Source organism: Sapajus apella, unplaced genomic scaffold (genome assembly GCF_009761245.1).
Source record: "Sapajus apella isolate SASKATOON/1434 unplaced genomic scaffold, GSC_monkey_1.0 scaffold1, whole genome shotgun sequence".
Lineage (NCBI taxonomy): Eukaryota > Metazoa > Chordata > Mammalia > Primates > Cebidae > Sapajus > Sapajus apella.
In genome coordinates this window covers 54,087,230-54,105,367 of record NW_022436941.1, presented here as the reverse complement: position 1 = coordinate 54,105,367, position 18,138 = coordinate 54,087,230, and positions in this window count along the sequence as shown.

Genomic DNA, 18,138 nt, shown 5'->3' with positions numbered 1-18,138 from the left:
TGGGGAAGAGATGGCTGGACTTCAGGGGAAGTCAACCTGCCTGTCCTGTGTCTTCTCTAGCTCCCCTCTCCACTAAGAGCCATTTCCATCACTAGAAAAGACTCTCCACCGTCACCATCATTCAAGTGTCTTTTCAACCTCATACTTCTTGGGTGTCAGACAAAAGCTTAGGACCCACCAAGTGGGGTTACCCAGAAAAGGCTGTCACACTGGCCCCTTGCCCTTGCAGGCAGAGGGCAGCTTCCTCACATGACAAGGCAATGGGCCCACTGAGCTGATAATACACTGCTGTCTATGCAGCACTAAGAGACCACTGTAACACACCTCTGCGGCTTCAGGGTCACAGGCACTCCCACCTGGGCACCACTGCAAGCCCCTCATGGTGTAGCCAGCCTCACTTGCTCACCTCACGTGCTCCCTCCTGCAAGGGGTTAAGTATGGCAGGCCAGGTAAACATGGAACCTGTATTGCAAGTCTGATGAAGGAGTCATGAAACATCCTGCATCCACTTGTGTTCAAATACCCCTGATTTTCACATACATATATTTCTTTACAATTTTTATAAATCAATATTTTTGCTTTCTCTATTTTAATTTTTTTTGCAATGTGTTTGTTAAAGAGACAAGTTGTTTTATCCTGTAGCTTCTTAAATTCTGAATCTTGCTGATTGTATCAGTGCAGTGATTATTATATTACAGAGTTTCTTTCTCAAATTTTCTGTTTTTCTCTAGTTTTATCTAGAGGCCTCACCATATTTTGGTTCCAATTTTTTTTTTGAAAATAACTTTATAGATGATATAGAATACACATTAAACGATTTTTCTCATTTTTTTGGTGTTAGCAGTGATTGATATTTATTGCCTAGATTCATTATTTTATTATTTAGTAACTTGCAAAGTGGTAATATCCAAATTCTATTTTTTTTCTGCTTCATTCAGCAGCAATGCCTCTAAAGGGTGAAACTTCCCATCTTTATTTGATTTTATTCACATGCAATTACTAGAGGAAAGGCAAAAAAGTGCTTGCTTTTTGTTGGTAGTTTGTGTCTTTTTTTTTTCTTTTACAAGTTTCCAAAATAACTTGGTTTCTTGATAAATGCTCCAAGATCGTCAGCAATTTTTACCATTATGATCTTATGAACTAAATATATTTTATGTGTTGTAGTATATTTCAGATATCTTACTGATGCTCAGTTTTTACAAATTAGCTAGCGGAAACCTTTTGAAGTTGGCCCCTGAGTCCTTTAATGCTAAAATAATATTAACCTTTGAAAGCTTTCTTCCTTTATGTCTTGACAAAATGTTCCATGTATTCATTTTGTATTTTCTTCCCCAGACTTGGAATAAGCTGTTTGTTTAAAGAACACTGATTCCTTTAGTGAAACATTGTATTTGGACAATAAAGTATGATCTCCTGGAAACAAATGTACATTTTTATGTATGACCTTTGGACACACACAAAAAATACTCTCCAATTAAAAATGACTTTTAAGCAAAAACAAGCTTTACTTTTTCTTTTTAGCACAGTAGTCTCTTTTTCCCCTTTGTTTGAGACAGTGCTTGCTCTGTCACCAGGCTGGAGTGTAATCTCAGTTCACCGCAATCTCCACCTACCAAGTTCAAGAAATTCTCATGCCTCAGCCACCCAAGTGGCTAGAATTACAGGTGTTACAACCACACCCAGATAATTTTTTGTATATTTAGCTGATTTGAGATTTCACTGTGTTGACCAGGTTGGTCTCAAACACCTGACCTCAAATGATCCACCCACCTTGGTCACCAAAATACTGGGAGCTACTGCGCCCAGCCACAGTAGTCTTATTCAATGGAAATTCATGATCTCTATCTCTCTGCAAACTAGGAATACAAAGGAACTTCCATTAAATACTTATCACTAACATTACACTTAGTGGTAAAAGATTGAATGTTTTCACCTAAGACTTGGGATTCAGGTACTGATGTGCTTACTCAACACTTACATTCAAGATTTTCCTGAAGCCGGGCATGGTGGCTCATGCCTGTAATCCCAGCATTTTGGAAGGCTGAGGTGGGTGGATCACGAGGTCAAGAGATTGAGACCATCCTGGCCAACATGGTGAAACCCCATCTCTACTAAAAATACAAAAATTAGCTGGGCATGGTGGCGCATGCCTGTAGTCCCAGCTACTCGGGAGACTGAGACAGGAGAATTGCTTGAACCCAGGAGGCAGAGGTTGCAGTAAGCTGAGATTGCACCACTGCACTCCAGCCTGGCACCTGGTGACAGAGTGAGGCATTTGTCTCAAAAAAAAAAAAAAAAAAAAAAAGATTTTCCTGAATGTACTAATCGGTGCAATAAGGCAAGAATACAAAATTAAAGTACATGGTGGGAAAAAGCAGTAAACCTTTATTCTCAGACAAAATGATCACATGCATAGAAAATCCTAAGGAATTTACCCAAAAAGTCACGGTAACTGAGTATAGTATAGTCACAGAACACAAGGTCAATAATAAAGTCAATGATATTTCTACAAGAAAATGAAACTAAGTGGCATTCTGGGAAAGCCAATACTACAGAGATGAAAAATAGGTTAAGATTTCCAGAGATTAAGGAAAGGGAAAGTGATTAAAAATAGCATGTGAAGGGAAAATTTTATGGTAAAGGAATTATTCTATGTGGTATTGGATAGGGAATACATGACTTTCTGTGTTCAGGAAAACCATGAATATGCAATTTATAAAGAGTGAACTTTAGTAGATGCTAAAAGAAAGCAACCAACATGACAAGAGATACCACGAAGAAATGTAAACTGTGGCAAATGAATCTAACTGTATTACAAATATACGCTATAACAGCACGAAAATAGGTGGGGAAACACTGACCTAAATAACTTTGGAAAATGGTGCTTGGGCTGGAGATTTAATACTAAATGTAAAAGAAACTGTACCCAAACATAGTACCTAACTGGCATCTCTATTTATCATGATTATATTGGTTAATAAACTTCTGAAGCTGCTTTACATGTATACTGGGATTGAAGGAATATGGACACTGGATGCTGAGAGCCACGTTTCTCACTCTGAAAGAAGGAAGTTAAAAAGAAGCAAGCGAGAAAGACTAGAAGCCAGTGGGATGCTAAATTACTATCAGAGTTATCAGCGTGGATTCATAATTAGCTATATTCATATTCAAATGGATAAATATAGAAACAATTATAAATTTGTATGTACACTTATGTTAATATACATACATATATTACCTAGCTGTATCTCCTGAAAGAACCTAAGAACAATTGAACCTTGTAGCAAGGTGCATACTCAATGCTTAGTAAAAGAAACTAGGCTCCCCTGAAGAAATGACTGATACTAGGAAAGTGACAGGGAAAATATTATAAAATGAACCCAGAGCATCTTGTAGCACCAGAAACTAAACAAGCATGTAAATATAAGGCTCAAAATTTTTAAGGACCTGTTTTAAAAATAAAAGAATGAAGATTTATAAAATCAAAAGTATGGGGTACGTCAAATGGATACAGGAGCCAACCTGAAAGAGCTCCTTATGGCCAAATCTAGAACAAACTGAGCAACAAAATAAATAATGTAGTATTATATTCCAACACATAAGCCCCCCAAGTTTATGCTTATATACAAACGATTGAATAAATATATGATTAGAGGAAAAGAGAAAACATACTTTTACAGAAAAATTTCATTTAATATATATAGACACTTCCCACCTCCTGGCATATCTTAGCTCCTTCCCTTTCAGAGTTGGATGACTGAGGATATGCTAACAAATGCATAAATGTGGATGAATCTCAAAAACGTTATATTAAGCAAATGTAGCCAGAACAGAAGGCTACGTGCTGTATGATTACATTTATAGGAAACCCTAGAAATGACAAATCTAATCTCTACTGACAGAAGTAAAGCAGTGGCTTTTCTGAGACTGGGGAGGGAGAAATTGACTGGGAAAGATCACTAAAGGTCTTTTATTAGTGATGAAAATAGTTCATATTGTAATTTGGTTGTGGTTACACAAACACATCTATGTATATATAAACTGATAAGAATAAAGACTTAAGTGGGTACATTTTATTGCATATAAAGAGGTTCTCATTAAAACTGATTAATAATCATATTCTTAAGAGTCCTGTTGTTCTCTTATTTTAAAATTGGTATATCTTCCTTTCATTTTTTTCTTTAAAGACACGACTTTCTCTTTAAAATCTTGGCAGTTGTTCTTTCTTTCATTATTAAAATCTCAGATACTTCATGCAGCCTTTCCAAAAGCCCCAAACCTTCCGTGAACATCTTATCAAAACACTTAATGCACCTGTAATTATTTGATATAAGAAGGAAATGGGTAAATTTATCTAAGACCTTTTTATACTTACTAAGATCCATCTTGAATTATGTATTTGCATTTCTCAATATATTTGAAAAAATTCTTCTCAATTTTTGTAGTTGTATGGTTTCAGGATTTAGAGGTCTGTTAATACTCAGGCTTTGCAAACAGCAAATAAATGTTTAAGGCTTATTTCTGGTTGGTTTTAATGCTGCTAGCTTTTATATATATAGTATTCAGGAGACATAGTAACCCCTTTTATAATTTGGGATATTTACAAGAACTGTTCAGGCACTGTTTTAACCCAGAAAACCTGAATCCTACCTGCAATTCCACTTAAACCATTCCTTACTGACCTATCATAAGTGAAATAAATGCAATGACCAAGGCCCTGGGCATGTCAATTGATAATCTGCCAAAGTGTCAAACACTTATTCATCTGATTCTAGAGAGAAAAGTGTAAGGTTAACATTACAATATGTCATAAATTGTTTTGTCTTTTATACCAGAATTATATTTAATTAGTTTTTTTGAAAGTTTGAATTATTGATAAAATATTAGGCAGACATTTATTCTATCTATATATTGGGGTGTTTCCATATTTATTATTCTCTTTCTATATACATGCTTTAAAAATATTCAAATTCACAAATATAATTTGAAATACAAATTATGATTCCACAGCTTGTACACAAAATTTGATAAAATGCAGAGATAAATGTCACTTTATTATTGCAGAAATTTCTAAAGTAGTTCTCAATCTTTTTATGCTTGAAATTCACTTTTAAATGTTTAAAACTGACACTGTATTTGAAAGAATTAAGTAATTCAAAACACCTCTGCACAAATGAGCAATAACTACAACACAATTGCTGCTAGTGTGTAACGAAGTCTCATAATGTCCATAAATACTTTAGTTATTGCAGTATTCAGTGTATATTGTTTGTCTATGAAGTCACTTTCAAGGCATGCCACATAATCTCTCTGGGACATTATTAAACTCATTTATATTACACACACACACACACACACACACACACACAACTAAATGATCTCCTCAAATCATTTTTGTGAAAAAAATCATTCTCCAAAAACTAATTTAATGTCCCTTCTCTTTCTGTGCACATCTGGCATTTCCATTGTATGAAATTATACATATTCAATTTCATGAAAAGGAATGTATTGAGAAGGGAAGTCATGCTTCTGTTTTAAAGCAAAAGGCAGATAGACACTGTTATGGGTTGAATATTTTTCTCCCTGGTGTGGTTTGGCTCCCTCTCCTCAACCCAAATTTCTCCTTGTGATTCCCACGATTCCCACGTGTTGTGGGAGGCACCTGGTGGGAGACGATTGAATCAGGGGGTGAGTCTTTCCTGTGTTGTTCTCATGATAGTGAGTGGATCTAATGAGATCTCATGGTTTTAAAACTGGGACTTTCCCTGCGCAGGCTGTCTTTTTGCCTGTTGTCACCCATGTAAGATGTGACTTGCTCCTCCTTGCCTTTCACCTTCTACCATGACTGTAAGGCCTCTTCAGCCACATGGAACTGTAAGTCCAATAAACCTCTTTCTTTTGTAAAGTGCCCAGTCTCAGGTAAGTCTTTATCAGCAACATGAAAATGGTATCAGTAAATTGGTAAATTGGTAGCAGAGTGGGGTGCTGCTGAAAAGATATCCCAAAATGTGGAAGCAATTTTGGAACTGGGTAACAGGCAGAGGTTGGAACGTTTAGAGGGCTCAGAAGAAGAGGAAAAGGCAGGAAAGTTTCAACCTCCCTACAGACTAGTTGAATGACTTTGACCAGAATGCTGATAATTACATGAACAATGAAATCTAGGCTCAGGTGATCTCAGATGGAGATGAGGAACTTGTTGGGAACTGGAGCAAAGGTGACTCTTCTTACATTTTAGCAAAAAGACTGGCAGCATTTTGCCCCTGCCCTAGAAAATTGTGAATCTTTGAACTTGAGAGAGATGATTGAGGGTATCTGGCAGAATAAATTTCTAAGCAGCAAAGCATTCAAGATGTGACTTGGGTGCTGTTAAAAGCATTTATTTTTATAAGGGAAGTAGAGCATAAAAGTTCAGAAAATTTGCAGCCTGGCAATATGATAGAAAAGAAAAATCCATTTTCTGGGGAGAAATTCAAGCCTGCTGCAGAAATTTGCCTAAGTAAGGAGGAGCTGAATATTAATCCCTAAGACAATGGGGAAAATATCTCCAGCACAGGTCAGAGATCTTCATGGCAGCTCCTCCCATTACAGGCCTGGAGGCATAGGAGTAAAAAGTGGTTTCATGGGTCAGGCCCAGGGTCCCCAGGCTATGTGCAGCCTAAGGACTTGGTGCCCTGCATGTCAGTTGCTCCAGCTGTGGCTGAAATGTTCCAATATAGTGCTTAGGCTATGGCATCAGAGGGTGCAAGCCCCAAGTCTTGGCAGCTTCCATGTGCTGTTGAGACTGAGAGAGTAGAGAAGTCAAGAACTGGGATCGGGAACCTCCACCTAGATTTCAGAAGATATATGGAAATGACTGAATGCCCAGGCAGAAGTTTGCTGAAGGGGCAGGGCCCTCATGGAAAACCCCTGCTAGAGTAGTGCAGAAGGGAAATGTGGGGTCAGAGCCTCCACACGAGTCCCCACTGGGGCTAGCGGAGCACTGCCTAGTGGAGTTGTGAGAAGAGAACCACAGTGTCCCAAACCCCAGAATGGCAGATCCACTCACAGCTTGCACTCTTTGACTGGAAAAGCTGCAGACACTCAATGCCAGCCTGTGAAAGCAGCCAGGAGGGGGACTATACCCTGTAAAGCCACAGGGATGGAGCTGTCTAAGGCCATGGGAACCCACCTCTTGCATCAGTGTGACCTGGACGTGAGACATGCAGTCAAAGGAGATCATTTTGGTGCTCTAAGATTTGACTGCCCCTCTGGATTGCTGACTTGCATGGGGCCTGTAGCACTTTTGTTTTGGCTAATTTCTCCCGTTTGGAATGGCTATATTTAGCCAATGCTGGTACCCCCGTTGTATCTAGGAAGTAACTAACTTGCTTTTGATCTTATAGGCTCATAGGTGGAAGGCACTTGCTTTGTCTCAGATGAGACTCTGGACTGTGGACTTTTGGGTTAATGCTGAAATGAGACATTGGGGGAGTCATCTTGGGAAGGCATGATTGGTTTTGAAATGTGAAAACATGAGATTTGGAAGGGGTTAGAGCAGAATAATGTGATTTTTTTTCTGTGTCCCCACTCAGATCTCATCTTATGGCTCTCATCATTTCCAACTGTTGTGGAAAAGACCTGGTGATGATTGGATCATGTGGGTGGGTCTTTCCCATGCTCTTCTCACGAGGTGAGTGGGTCTCATCAGATCTGATGGTTTTAAAAATGGGAGTTTTCCTGTGTAGGCTCTCTCTTTGCTTGCCACTATCCATGTAAGATGTAACTTTCTCCTCCTTGCCTTTCACCTGCTGCCATGATTGTGAGACAGCAACATGGAACTGTAAGTCCAATAAATTGTAAATTTTCAAGTCTCAGATATTGCTTTGTCTGCAGTGTGAAAATGGACTAATATACTCCCCAAATAATATGTTGACATCTTAATTCCTAGTAATTGTGAATGTGACCTTATTTGGAAATAGGGACTTTGCAGATGTAATCAGGTTAAGATAAGGTCATTAGAGTTGGCCTGGATTCAGTATAACTGGTGTCTTTATAAGAAGGAAAATTTGGACACAAAAACTCATATGCATAGAGTGAAGACAGAGGAAGATACTAGACTGATGTATCTGTAAGCCAAGGAACTCTCAAATTTGCCAAGTACAAACAGAAACTAGAGCCTTCAGAGAGTGACACCTTGATTCCAGACTTCTAGTTTTCAGAACTCTGATCAAATAAGCTTCAGTTGTTTTAAGCCACCTGGTTTCTGGTACATGATTACAGCGGCCCTAGGAGACTAATGAACTCACCAATTATTATTAATCTCCATTTAAACTTCAAAAAATTCACAGTGGAATAATATGACCATTTACCATATGAAAAAGTAGATAGCATCTTTTTTATATTACTCTAGGAAAAGGGCATTATATTGGTTTTCCATGGCTGCTATAATAAATTATCACAAAAGTGATGACCTAAAACAACATAATTTTTTTCTCTACTATTCTGGAGACCAGAAGTTTAAAACCAAGATGTCAGCAAAGCCATACTCCCTTTGGAGGCTCTTTAGCTTCTGGTGACTGTCAGCATTCCTTGACGTGTGGACACATCAGTCTCTGCCTCCACAGCCACATGGCCTCCTCTTAAATCTGTCAAACCTCCCTTGGCCTCATTCTTACTTGTCATTGGGTGTAAGGCCCATATGAATAATCTAATATAAACTCTTCCTAAATAGTTAACATTTACTATTTTACCATTCAGAGGCTCTGGAGATTAGAACATGGGCATATCTATTTTGAGGTCAACATTCAGCCCACTACAGCATACAACTCAATACATATTTAAAGATATAACGACATCCATACTTCTAATTCTCTAATGATATTATTAAACAGCCACCATATTTTCCTATTGAGTTGTTATCTACAGTTTCTTATAAAAGTAATTTAAACCTAAAATGACTAAAAAATGCAGTAACTTTATAATTTTTTAAAAATTGAATGTTTTGCACATTTTCTACAATGAAGACAGAGAATGATTAAAATTGTAGTTTTATTACTTTTTTTAATCACCCAGAGTTTATAGATTACATTAAGCTTTACTTTTGGTTTTGTATATTCTATGGATTTTGATAAATCTATAATTACTTGTATCTAATTTATGGCATCATAGAGAGTATTTTCCCTGCTGGGATAAAAATCCTCCTTGTTTCACCTATTCTTCCCTTAATTCCCTAAACTCTGGGAAACCACAGCTCTTCTTATTGTCTCTATACTTTTGCCTTTTCCATAACTTAATATCGTTGGAATCATAAAGCATATATCCTTTTCATATTGGCCTTGTTCACTAAGTAATATTCACATAAGGTTCTTCCATGTCTTCTCATGGCTTAATAGCTCATTTCTTGTTAGCACTGAATAATATTAAATTGTCTGGATGTACAGGAGTTTATTCAGCTACTGAAGGACATTTTGGCTGCATCCAAGTTTTGGCAATTATAAATAAAGCTACTTGGCACATCCATGTACAAATTTTTGTTTGGAAATAAGTTTTAAGCTTATTTGGGTGAACACCAAGGATTGTGACTATTGTATTGTATGAGTAGGTTTAGTTTTGTAAGAAGGTGTCAAACTGTATTCCAAAATGACTATAACGCTTTGCACTCCCACCAGAAATGAACGAAAGTTTCTGTTACTATGTATTCTCATCAGCATTTGGTCATCAGTATTCTGGATTGTGACCATTCTTATAGGCATGTAGTGATGCTATATTGGGGTTCAGCATGCCCTCAGTTCCCCGGAGAGGACATTTCTCCAGGTTCTTGTTCTATTGCCCTCTCAAGAATGAGAACTCACGGCACAGTGAGATCATAAAAATAAATGCCAGACTCAAAAGTGTTTGTAGAAAGTGATTTATTTAAGTAAAGAGAGAAAAAGGAGAAGGAGGGAGAAAGAAACAGCTAACTCTCACACTGAGTGAGAGAATCCAGACAGATGGAATCCAGGAGAGGAAAGCAGCTTCCACACTGAGTGGAAGGGAATACAGAGAGAGATGGAGTTTAGGAGGGGAAGACAGACTTCCTAAACTAGAGTGTCGAAGGGGACTCTAGACGGGAAATCCAAGGAAGAAAGCTGGCTTCCATGAAGGGAGTGTTCATGGAAGGGGACCCAAACATGAAGTCCAAAGGGGTGTGGAAGAAGGGGACTTTTAACCTTGGAGGAACCCCCATCTTCTCTAAGACCCAAGCCAGTGAAAGGAGTTCCTTAGAACTCCTGCTGGAGTGATTGACTTTTGACCCTTTGCTGTGTCTGCGAAATTTAAACATAAAACGTTAAATTTCCTGAGTGGAGAGACATAGGAGGTGAGCATGGCTCTGGGAAGTTCTTGCCCTTAAAATTATGCCCCTTCATGGACCCGGAAAGAGAAGACATTCCGTCAGTGATAACTTGTTGTTATCAGTTGCATTTCCCTGATGACATTTAAGATGTTGTATATTTTTTTATGCTTAGTCACCTCTTGGGTAAGGTGCCTGTTAAGGTTGTTGGCCCTTTTTAAAAACAGATTGTTCATTTTCTAATTGTTGAGATTTAAGAGTTATTTGTATATTTTGGTTGGTAGTCATTTATCAGATATATCTTTTGAAAATATTTTTCCCAGTTTGTGACTTGTCTTTTTATTTTCTTGAACAGTGTCTTTTGCAGAGCAAAGCCTTTCCATTTTGATGAATTACAGCTTATCAATTCTATTATAATATTGATGTTGTATCTAATAAACTATAGCCAAACTTAAGATCATCTAGATTTTCTACTATGTCATCATCAAAATTTTGATAGCTTTGCATTTAACTTTTAAGTCTAGGATCCATTTTGAGTTAAATGTATGAAGGTTGTGAGATCTATGTCTAAATTTCTTATTTTTTTGCATTTGAATTTCCAGTTGTTTCATCACCATTTGTTGAAAGTCTGTCTTTTTCCAGTGGATTGCTTTTGCTCTTATGTAAAAGATCAGTTGTTCGTATTTATGTAGGTTTATTTCTAGGTTCTCTGTTCCACTGGTTTGTCTGTTCTTTCACAAATACCAGTGTTTTAATTGCTGTATCTCTATAGTAAGTCTTGAAATTGCTTAGTATCAATCCTCCAACTTTGTTTTGCCCCTTCAATATTATGTTGTGTATTCTGGGTCTTTTGCCTTTCCATGTAAGATTTAGAATCAGCTTGTCAATATCCAGAAAATAACTTACTGGCATTTTTATTGGGATTGCGTGGAGGGCTTAGATCAAATGAAAAAGAACTGACATCTTGACTGCTAAGGTTTTCTATTCATCAACATGGAATATCTCTTATTTATTTAGGTATTCTTTGATTTCTTTTACCAGCATTTTTAGTTTTCCTTATGTATATCATATACTATTTATCAGATTTATGCCTAATTATTTCCTTTCTGGGGGTGCTAATGTACATAGTATTGTGTCATTTTACTTTAAAGTTTACTTGTTCATTGATAGTATATAGGAAATAAATTGGCTGTAGTATATTAACTCTCTATCTTGCATTTTTGCTATAATCATTTATTAGTTCCAGGAGATTTTTTTTCTTTTTTTTTTCAGATTTTCTATTTGAATAATCATATTATCTATGAACAATGACAGTTTTATTTTTTTCTTGATAATTACAACTTTTATTTTGTACTTTTATTTTTCAGTCTTTCAGTCGGGTTTCATTAGCTAGAATTTCCAGCACAATGTTGAGAAGTGGTGAGAGGGGACATTCTTTCCTTGCTTATTATCTTAATGAGAAAGTATCAAGTTGTTAATCATTAAGGTTTTCTGAGATATTCTTTATCATTCTAAGGATTATTCTTAGTTTACTGAGTTTTCAGTAATGAATGCTCCATTTTGGCAAATGCTTTTTCTGCTTCTATTGATATGATTATATTATTTTCCTCTTTAGACTACTGATGTGATGAATTATATTCATTGATTTTAAAATGGTGAACTAGACTTGCACATCTGGAATTAATTCCACTGGTCATAATTTAAATTTATATATTTTTTAGACATTGTTGGATATTATTTGTTAATATTTTGTTGATTTTATTGCATCTATGTTTATAAGACATAGCTGATATGTAGCTTTTGTTTATTTTAATATCCTTGTCTGTCTTTGATACTAAGAAAAAGCTAGCTTCATAGAATGAATTAGAAAGTATTTCCTCTGCTTTTGTTCTCTGGAAGAGAATTCAAGTGATTGATGTAGCTTCTTCCTTCAGTGTTTAGTAGAATTCATTAGTGAACACAGCTGGGCCTGGTGCTTTCTATTTGGGAGGATTATTAATTATTAATTCAATTTCACTATTAAGTCAATTTATTTAACAGCCTATTAAAAGTATGCTTTTCAGAAAAAAACAACAACGAAATAGTAAACTTTCTTGTATCTTTTTTTTTTTGAAATGGAGTTTCACTCTTGTTGCCCAAGCTGGAGTGTAATGGTGCCATCTCGGCTCACTGCAACCTCTGCCTCCCTGATTCAAGTGATTCTCGTTCCTCAGCCTCCCCGTTAGCTGGGATTACAGGAACCACCAGGCCCAGATAATTTTTTTTTATTTTTAGTAAAGACGGAATTTCTCTATGTTGGCCATTCGGGACCTCCCTCCAGTGATCTGCCCACACCGGCCCCTCAAAGTCCTGGGAATGATTACAGGCGTGAGCCATCACACCCAGCCTCTTGTACCTTTTTGATAGGAGGTAGCTTTATAATTTTGGAGTCAAGTGCCCACTGATGTTAGGTTTTTATCCATCTAGAAAACTAGGAGATAAAACTGTTTTATTTTTATAGCTATTTTTTTTTTTTAGACGGAGTTTCACTCTTGTTGCTCAGACTGGAGTGCAATGGTGGATCTCGGCTCACTGCAACTTCTGCCTCCTGGGTTCAAACAATTCTCCTGACTCAACCTCCCAAGTATATAGGATTACAGGCATGTGCTTTCACACCCAGTTATGTTTTTTTGGTTTTTTTTTTGTATTTTTAGTAGAAATGGGGTTTCTCCATGTTGATCAGGCTGGTATCGAGCTACCCACCTCAGGTGATCTACCCTCCTCGGCCTCCAAAAGTGCTGGGATTACAGGTGTGAGCCACTGTGCCCAGCCTATCACTAAAGGGATGACTCCAAGGTCTTTCAGAAAAATACTCCTGTGTTATAAAATGAACAAGAGGCTTTTGAACAGGTTTACAAACATCTGAAATGGCTGAGAAAGAATTTAATGCTTTTTTTTTTTTTGCTTGTTTGTTTTTAAAGTAAATGTTCAAAGAAAACAGAGGTCAGTGTCTAGAGTTAGGAAGAAGCCCCTCTGAAGTTTAGTCCCGCTGAGGGAGAGCATCTTGGAGTCAGGTGTTGTGATAGGAGCCTATAGTCCTAGGTCTTGGGGAGCACAAGGTGGGAGGATGGCTTGAACCAAGGAGTTCAAGATTGCAGTGAGCTATGATTCCGCCACTGTATTTAAGCCTGGGCAGCAGAGTGAGAGCCTCTCTCTCTGGGAAGGGTGGTGGGAGAAACATCTTGGGGCATCCTGGACGGTGTCTTAAGTCTGTTTCTCATACACACACACAAACATTTGCTTCAATATAGGTACTTGTAATGCTTTTTGAAGAAGACATTATTTATTAATGAACATTATTTATAAATAATTTAAAATATTGTTTAAAATAATATGTGAATATTTACTAAAATGTTCCTGATCTATTTAAGCCATTGTAAAATATAGATTAGCTTATACTGGACATTCAAAAATAAAATGACCATTAATATTGGATATTATTTCCAAATTGAAAGATAGAGATCCACTTATCAAAGAACAGAAATAAAATTAACAAACCTAGATTTGGAGATTAGTCTCTTAGTCTAAAACTTTTAAAAATCCTTATGTTTGCACAAATATTATAAACACATTTGAATCCAAAGGTGACTTCCTGAACTAAAAGTTAGATATGGTCAGCATTTATTTTTGCTTTCACTGGACAAACTTGTCTCACTAGAAGCAAACTTGTGGGATGCATATATACCAATTTTTAACTTTTAATTTATCAATCCGTGGAAACAACAATTTTCTGATTCAAATAAAACTTCTGAGAGTCACATAAGCATATTCAGAAAACTTGTATGAATTAAAAAAATCCATTGCCAAATAATATTTGTAATAGCAAGAGCACAGGAGCAGAGATATATAGATACAACTTACTTTGAAATGAGGACAGCTATCAAAATTAAATAAAAAGAGCAAGTATATTTTTGAGTTCTTTGATATTTTCTGAACTCCAAATGCCCTCATACTTTTCTGTTTCTGTCATATGTGTACATCTTCAGCAGCAAAGAAATTGGCCAACATAAGGAAGTGCTTGGAAAAACACGACACATCTATTCTGAGCAACAGTTAGGAGGACAGCTATTTCCAAACAGAAAAGATGGATTTGAAGGTTTTTGTCTTGAATCATAGAATGTATTATGTGTCTATTTAGAAGCTTTTCATTTTAATTATCTCAAAATCTGAGGAAAAAACATTGTTCAAACATATATTTAAATTGCTCTAATTTTACTTTCTTTAGCACATTGCTAAAATGAGAATCATATCAGTTTCTTTTTATTGAGGTCTCACTCTCATCCAAGCTGGAGTGCAGTGGTGTGATCATAGCTCACTGTAAACTCAAACTTATGAGCTTAAGTGAGCCTCCCACCTCAGCCTCCTGAGTAACTGGAACTATAAACCCACAACACTATGCCCAAATATTTGTGTGTGTGTGTAAAGACAGAGTCTCACTATGTTTCCCAAAATGGTCTTCAACTCTTAGCCTCAAATGATCCTCCCTTTTGAGCCTCCCGAAGTGCTGAGATTACAGGCAAAAGGCAACAACTCACCCAGTCTTATACTGTTTTTTGATCTAATTAAATAGGCATGAATTTATTCATGAGCCAAGACTGCAATTTAGCTTGACTAACTTGTTTGTCTTTCCAGTGAGAAGAAACTTGTATTAAGGATAAAAATGTAGCTATGTGTTTTTTAAAAAATATTTTCATATTTATTAATTGGCCAAAGCTATATTCTAACTTGGTGGAAAAGGATGAAATGGGAATTAAATTATTCATTTCACATGCATATCATCCTAAAAGTGCTGAAATATACAGAAAGCAATGGATGAAAATTAAAATATCTCTAATTTAATCTTTCCTTAGACTTCTAACATGACTCAGAAAAGAATCAAAGAAATAATTCCATATATTTTGTTTACACATTCAGTATTTTTCTAAAAAATATATAAATTTTGTTATATCCAGTCTCAAAACAATAATTTAGGAATATATAACTATTCAAACTCAAATCAATGTCTTTACAGCTTCTTTTGATGAAACAGAACTGAAGAAAGTACTGAGTATATAGTGCTCAAAACAACTGAGTGCATAGTGATGATATAATAAAATGGTTTGAGATGTGTTTTATTTCAACAAATAGTGATCTACATGTAAGATGGAACATCAAGTACTAGGCTAAGGTGTGACTTTTCTTTACATGGAACTGAGTATATCTTTGGGTGAAACTGAAAATAGTTGTGGGGATATGTGCACAATTATTCATTACACAACTCAATCAATATAGACAGAAAACAAACACATGCAGCAAAGGCATTAGCTAGAGAAATTGTGTACTTGATTTTTTGAAAGTTTTATGGAAGTATTTCCAAAAGCAAAATCACCAAGTGCTATATGATAAAATAACCTCAAACAATTTGAGATAGTAATGTTTTAACAGACTTATTTAACTAAATTACTATCTGCCTGAATCTGAGATAAAGCATAGCTTGCAAGATTATTGGGGTAATCACCAAACTAACAAGCTGAACATTATACCTATACCTAGGAATGTGAAACATTCAATTGGTTTGAAAGCAAATGGTGACACACGAACATCCGTTTGTACTTTTTCTTAGTTGGTTTAATATATACATAATAAGAGAATCGCATAACTTCAAAATTTTGGTATTACCTGAAATACTAAATAAAAAGGGTTCTTTCAAAAAGAATTGATCTTTTGTTATCCCAATGCTCTGTTATTTTATTTGTTTTACTGAAATAATAGAATAAATCTTAGTCCAGAGGTTATTGTACAAGAAAGTGAAGGGCAAATAGGTAAATGACAGTAGAAGAAAATAATCTTCCCACAACTCAGTAACAGAAAGTTACTGCACTTTTTCAGATGCTTCTTATCTGTTTCACATTAATCAGAGCAAAATATGGTTTGGCCTCTGAAAATATATTCTACTTTCATACCTTCAAGAGGAAGATTTTAGAGAGATTCAGTATTTGATATGCTATGAATGATGCGCAATCTGTAAGCCAAAGTTTTTTCTTCAAAATATATTTTGAATTGATTTAAACTGCTTTGCAACTAATCGCAATGTAAACTATTGTTTCTATCAACATTTTCCTTAAATTTTTCTTTAACTGACTGCCATAGGCAGAAAACACATTCTAGTAAGAGAATAATAGCCTCTCTTGTTGGAGAGATAAATGCATGCAGAAGAATATTAATTACATCAAGTGGTAATTATACAGGGTAAATATATGCAACAAAGAATTTTCAAGAAATATGGTTCTTATACCTTGCTCTCTTTCCCACATTTATTAGCTTATTAAATAAGTTTATGTCACAGTAAAATTTCTTTTATTATCCTAAAGGAGAATTGAGAGTTTTAGCAATTAGTTATAAATTGATTCAACTTCAAAGCTGTAGCTGTTAATGCAATTATGCAAAATTAGCCATAAAATGAACCAAATGCTCAAAAATAAATGTAAAAGAAATACTCTCATCAACTAAAGTTAGTGATCACTGTTAAACTCTACAGAAAATAATTTATAAAACCCAAGGGAGTATTACTTCTCTGGCATATCAACACTATTTTTTATTTTCTATTCTATGAATACTTTTTAAAAGCAACTAACTTGCTGAAATGCATTCAACAAATTTTTAATGTTTACTTTTTAGGTAAAAATAATTATTAGATGTATTTGCTTACTTCTCAAAATAAATGTCTAACCAAATTCTTTTAAAAATTTCAAAGATTTCTTAATGACATGTATTAATTAAATGTAAGAGAAGCCCAGTGGAAACATGTTTCATTGACCTTGGCCCTCCCTCTGTCTGAGTTCTAACAGGTTAGAAGGTTTATGATTTTTGATAATGTCAACCAATAGGGGTAGTCAAGCTACCATCTCAACAACTCATTGTTGTTCACTGTTGATCTTGTTTGCTTGTTGACTCAGGGTGAATTAAAACAATGACACTTTGATTTAGATTTACATTGTATTTGATTTGCTTTATTTTCAAGATAAGATACCAAAAACATATCCTTGTGAAGGGTGATAATTAATCAAAAAAGACTGTACTAGCAAAAATAAATATTGACATACCTTTTATATGCTGAATAAAAAAGTAATATATGATGAAAAATAGAAACACATTGGACAAATAAATTGGTCAAGTTTTATTCCTTAAAAATTTAATTGAGAAGATATTCATAAGAGATAAATAACAAAAAATTAGATAGTGGCCTTTTAAAATCTGAGGCAAAAATATCATTGTAAACTGAATAATCACCTCAGTAAATAAAGATTTTGGAGATATTGCTTCTTAATATCATTACTGCCACTAGTAGTGCATGTTTGTCATCTTTGGGAATACTGTAAGTGCCCTAATAGCCTCAACACCAAAATCTACTCAAAAATCCTATCCTTGTTCCACATATCTTTAGAATTAAGTACCAATTCCCTAGTATACTACGTAATTCAGCAACTCATACGTGTACTTATCCCATTACATACATATCTTTTGTGAACAAATGTGAGCTTGGACCAGCCTATCATTCAAGATGGATCCCAAGTGGCTAACTAGACCTAAATTTAACATAGAGCTAAGCAGCCATTTTCTGACTAGAGGTCACATAAGCTCTAAGTTCCCCGAAAACCCACACCACAGTTCAACTTTGAGATTTTCAGAGATCACCTGAACTAACCAATTAGAGCTCATGCAAACCAATCAATCAGATTTCACCTTTCTTTCATCAATCTGGGTTCCAATATATCAAACAATTAGCACTAAGCAACTTTGAATCCTGTTCA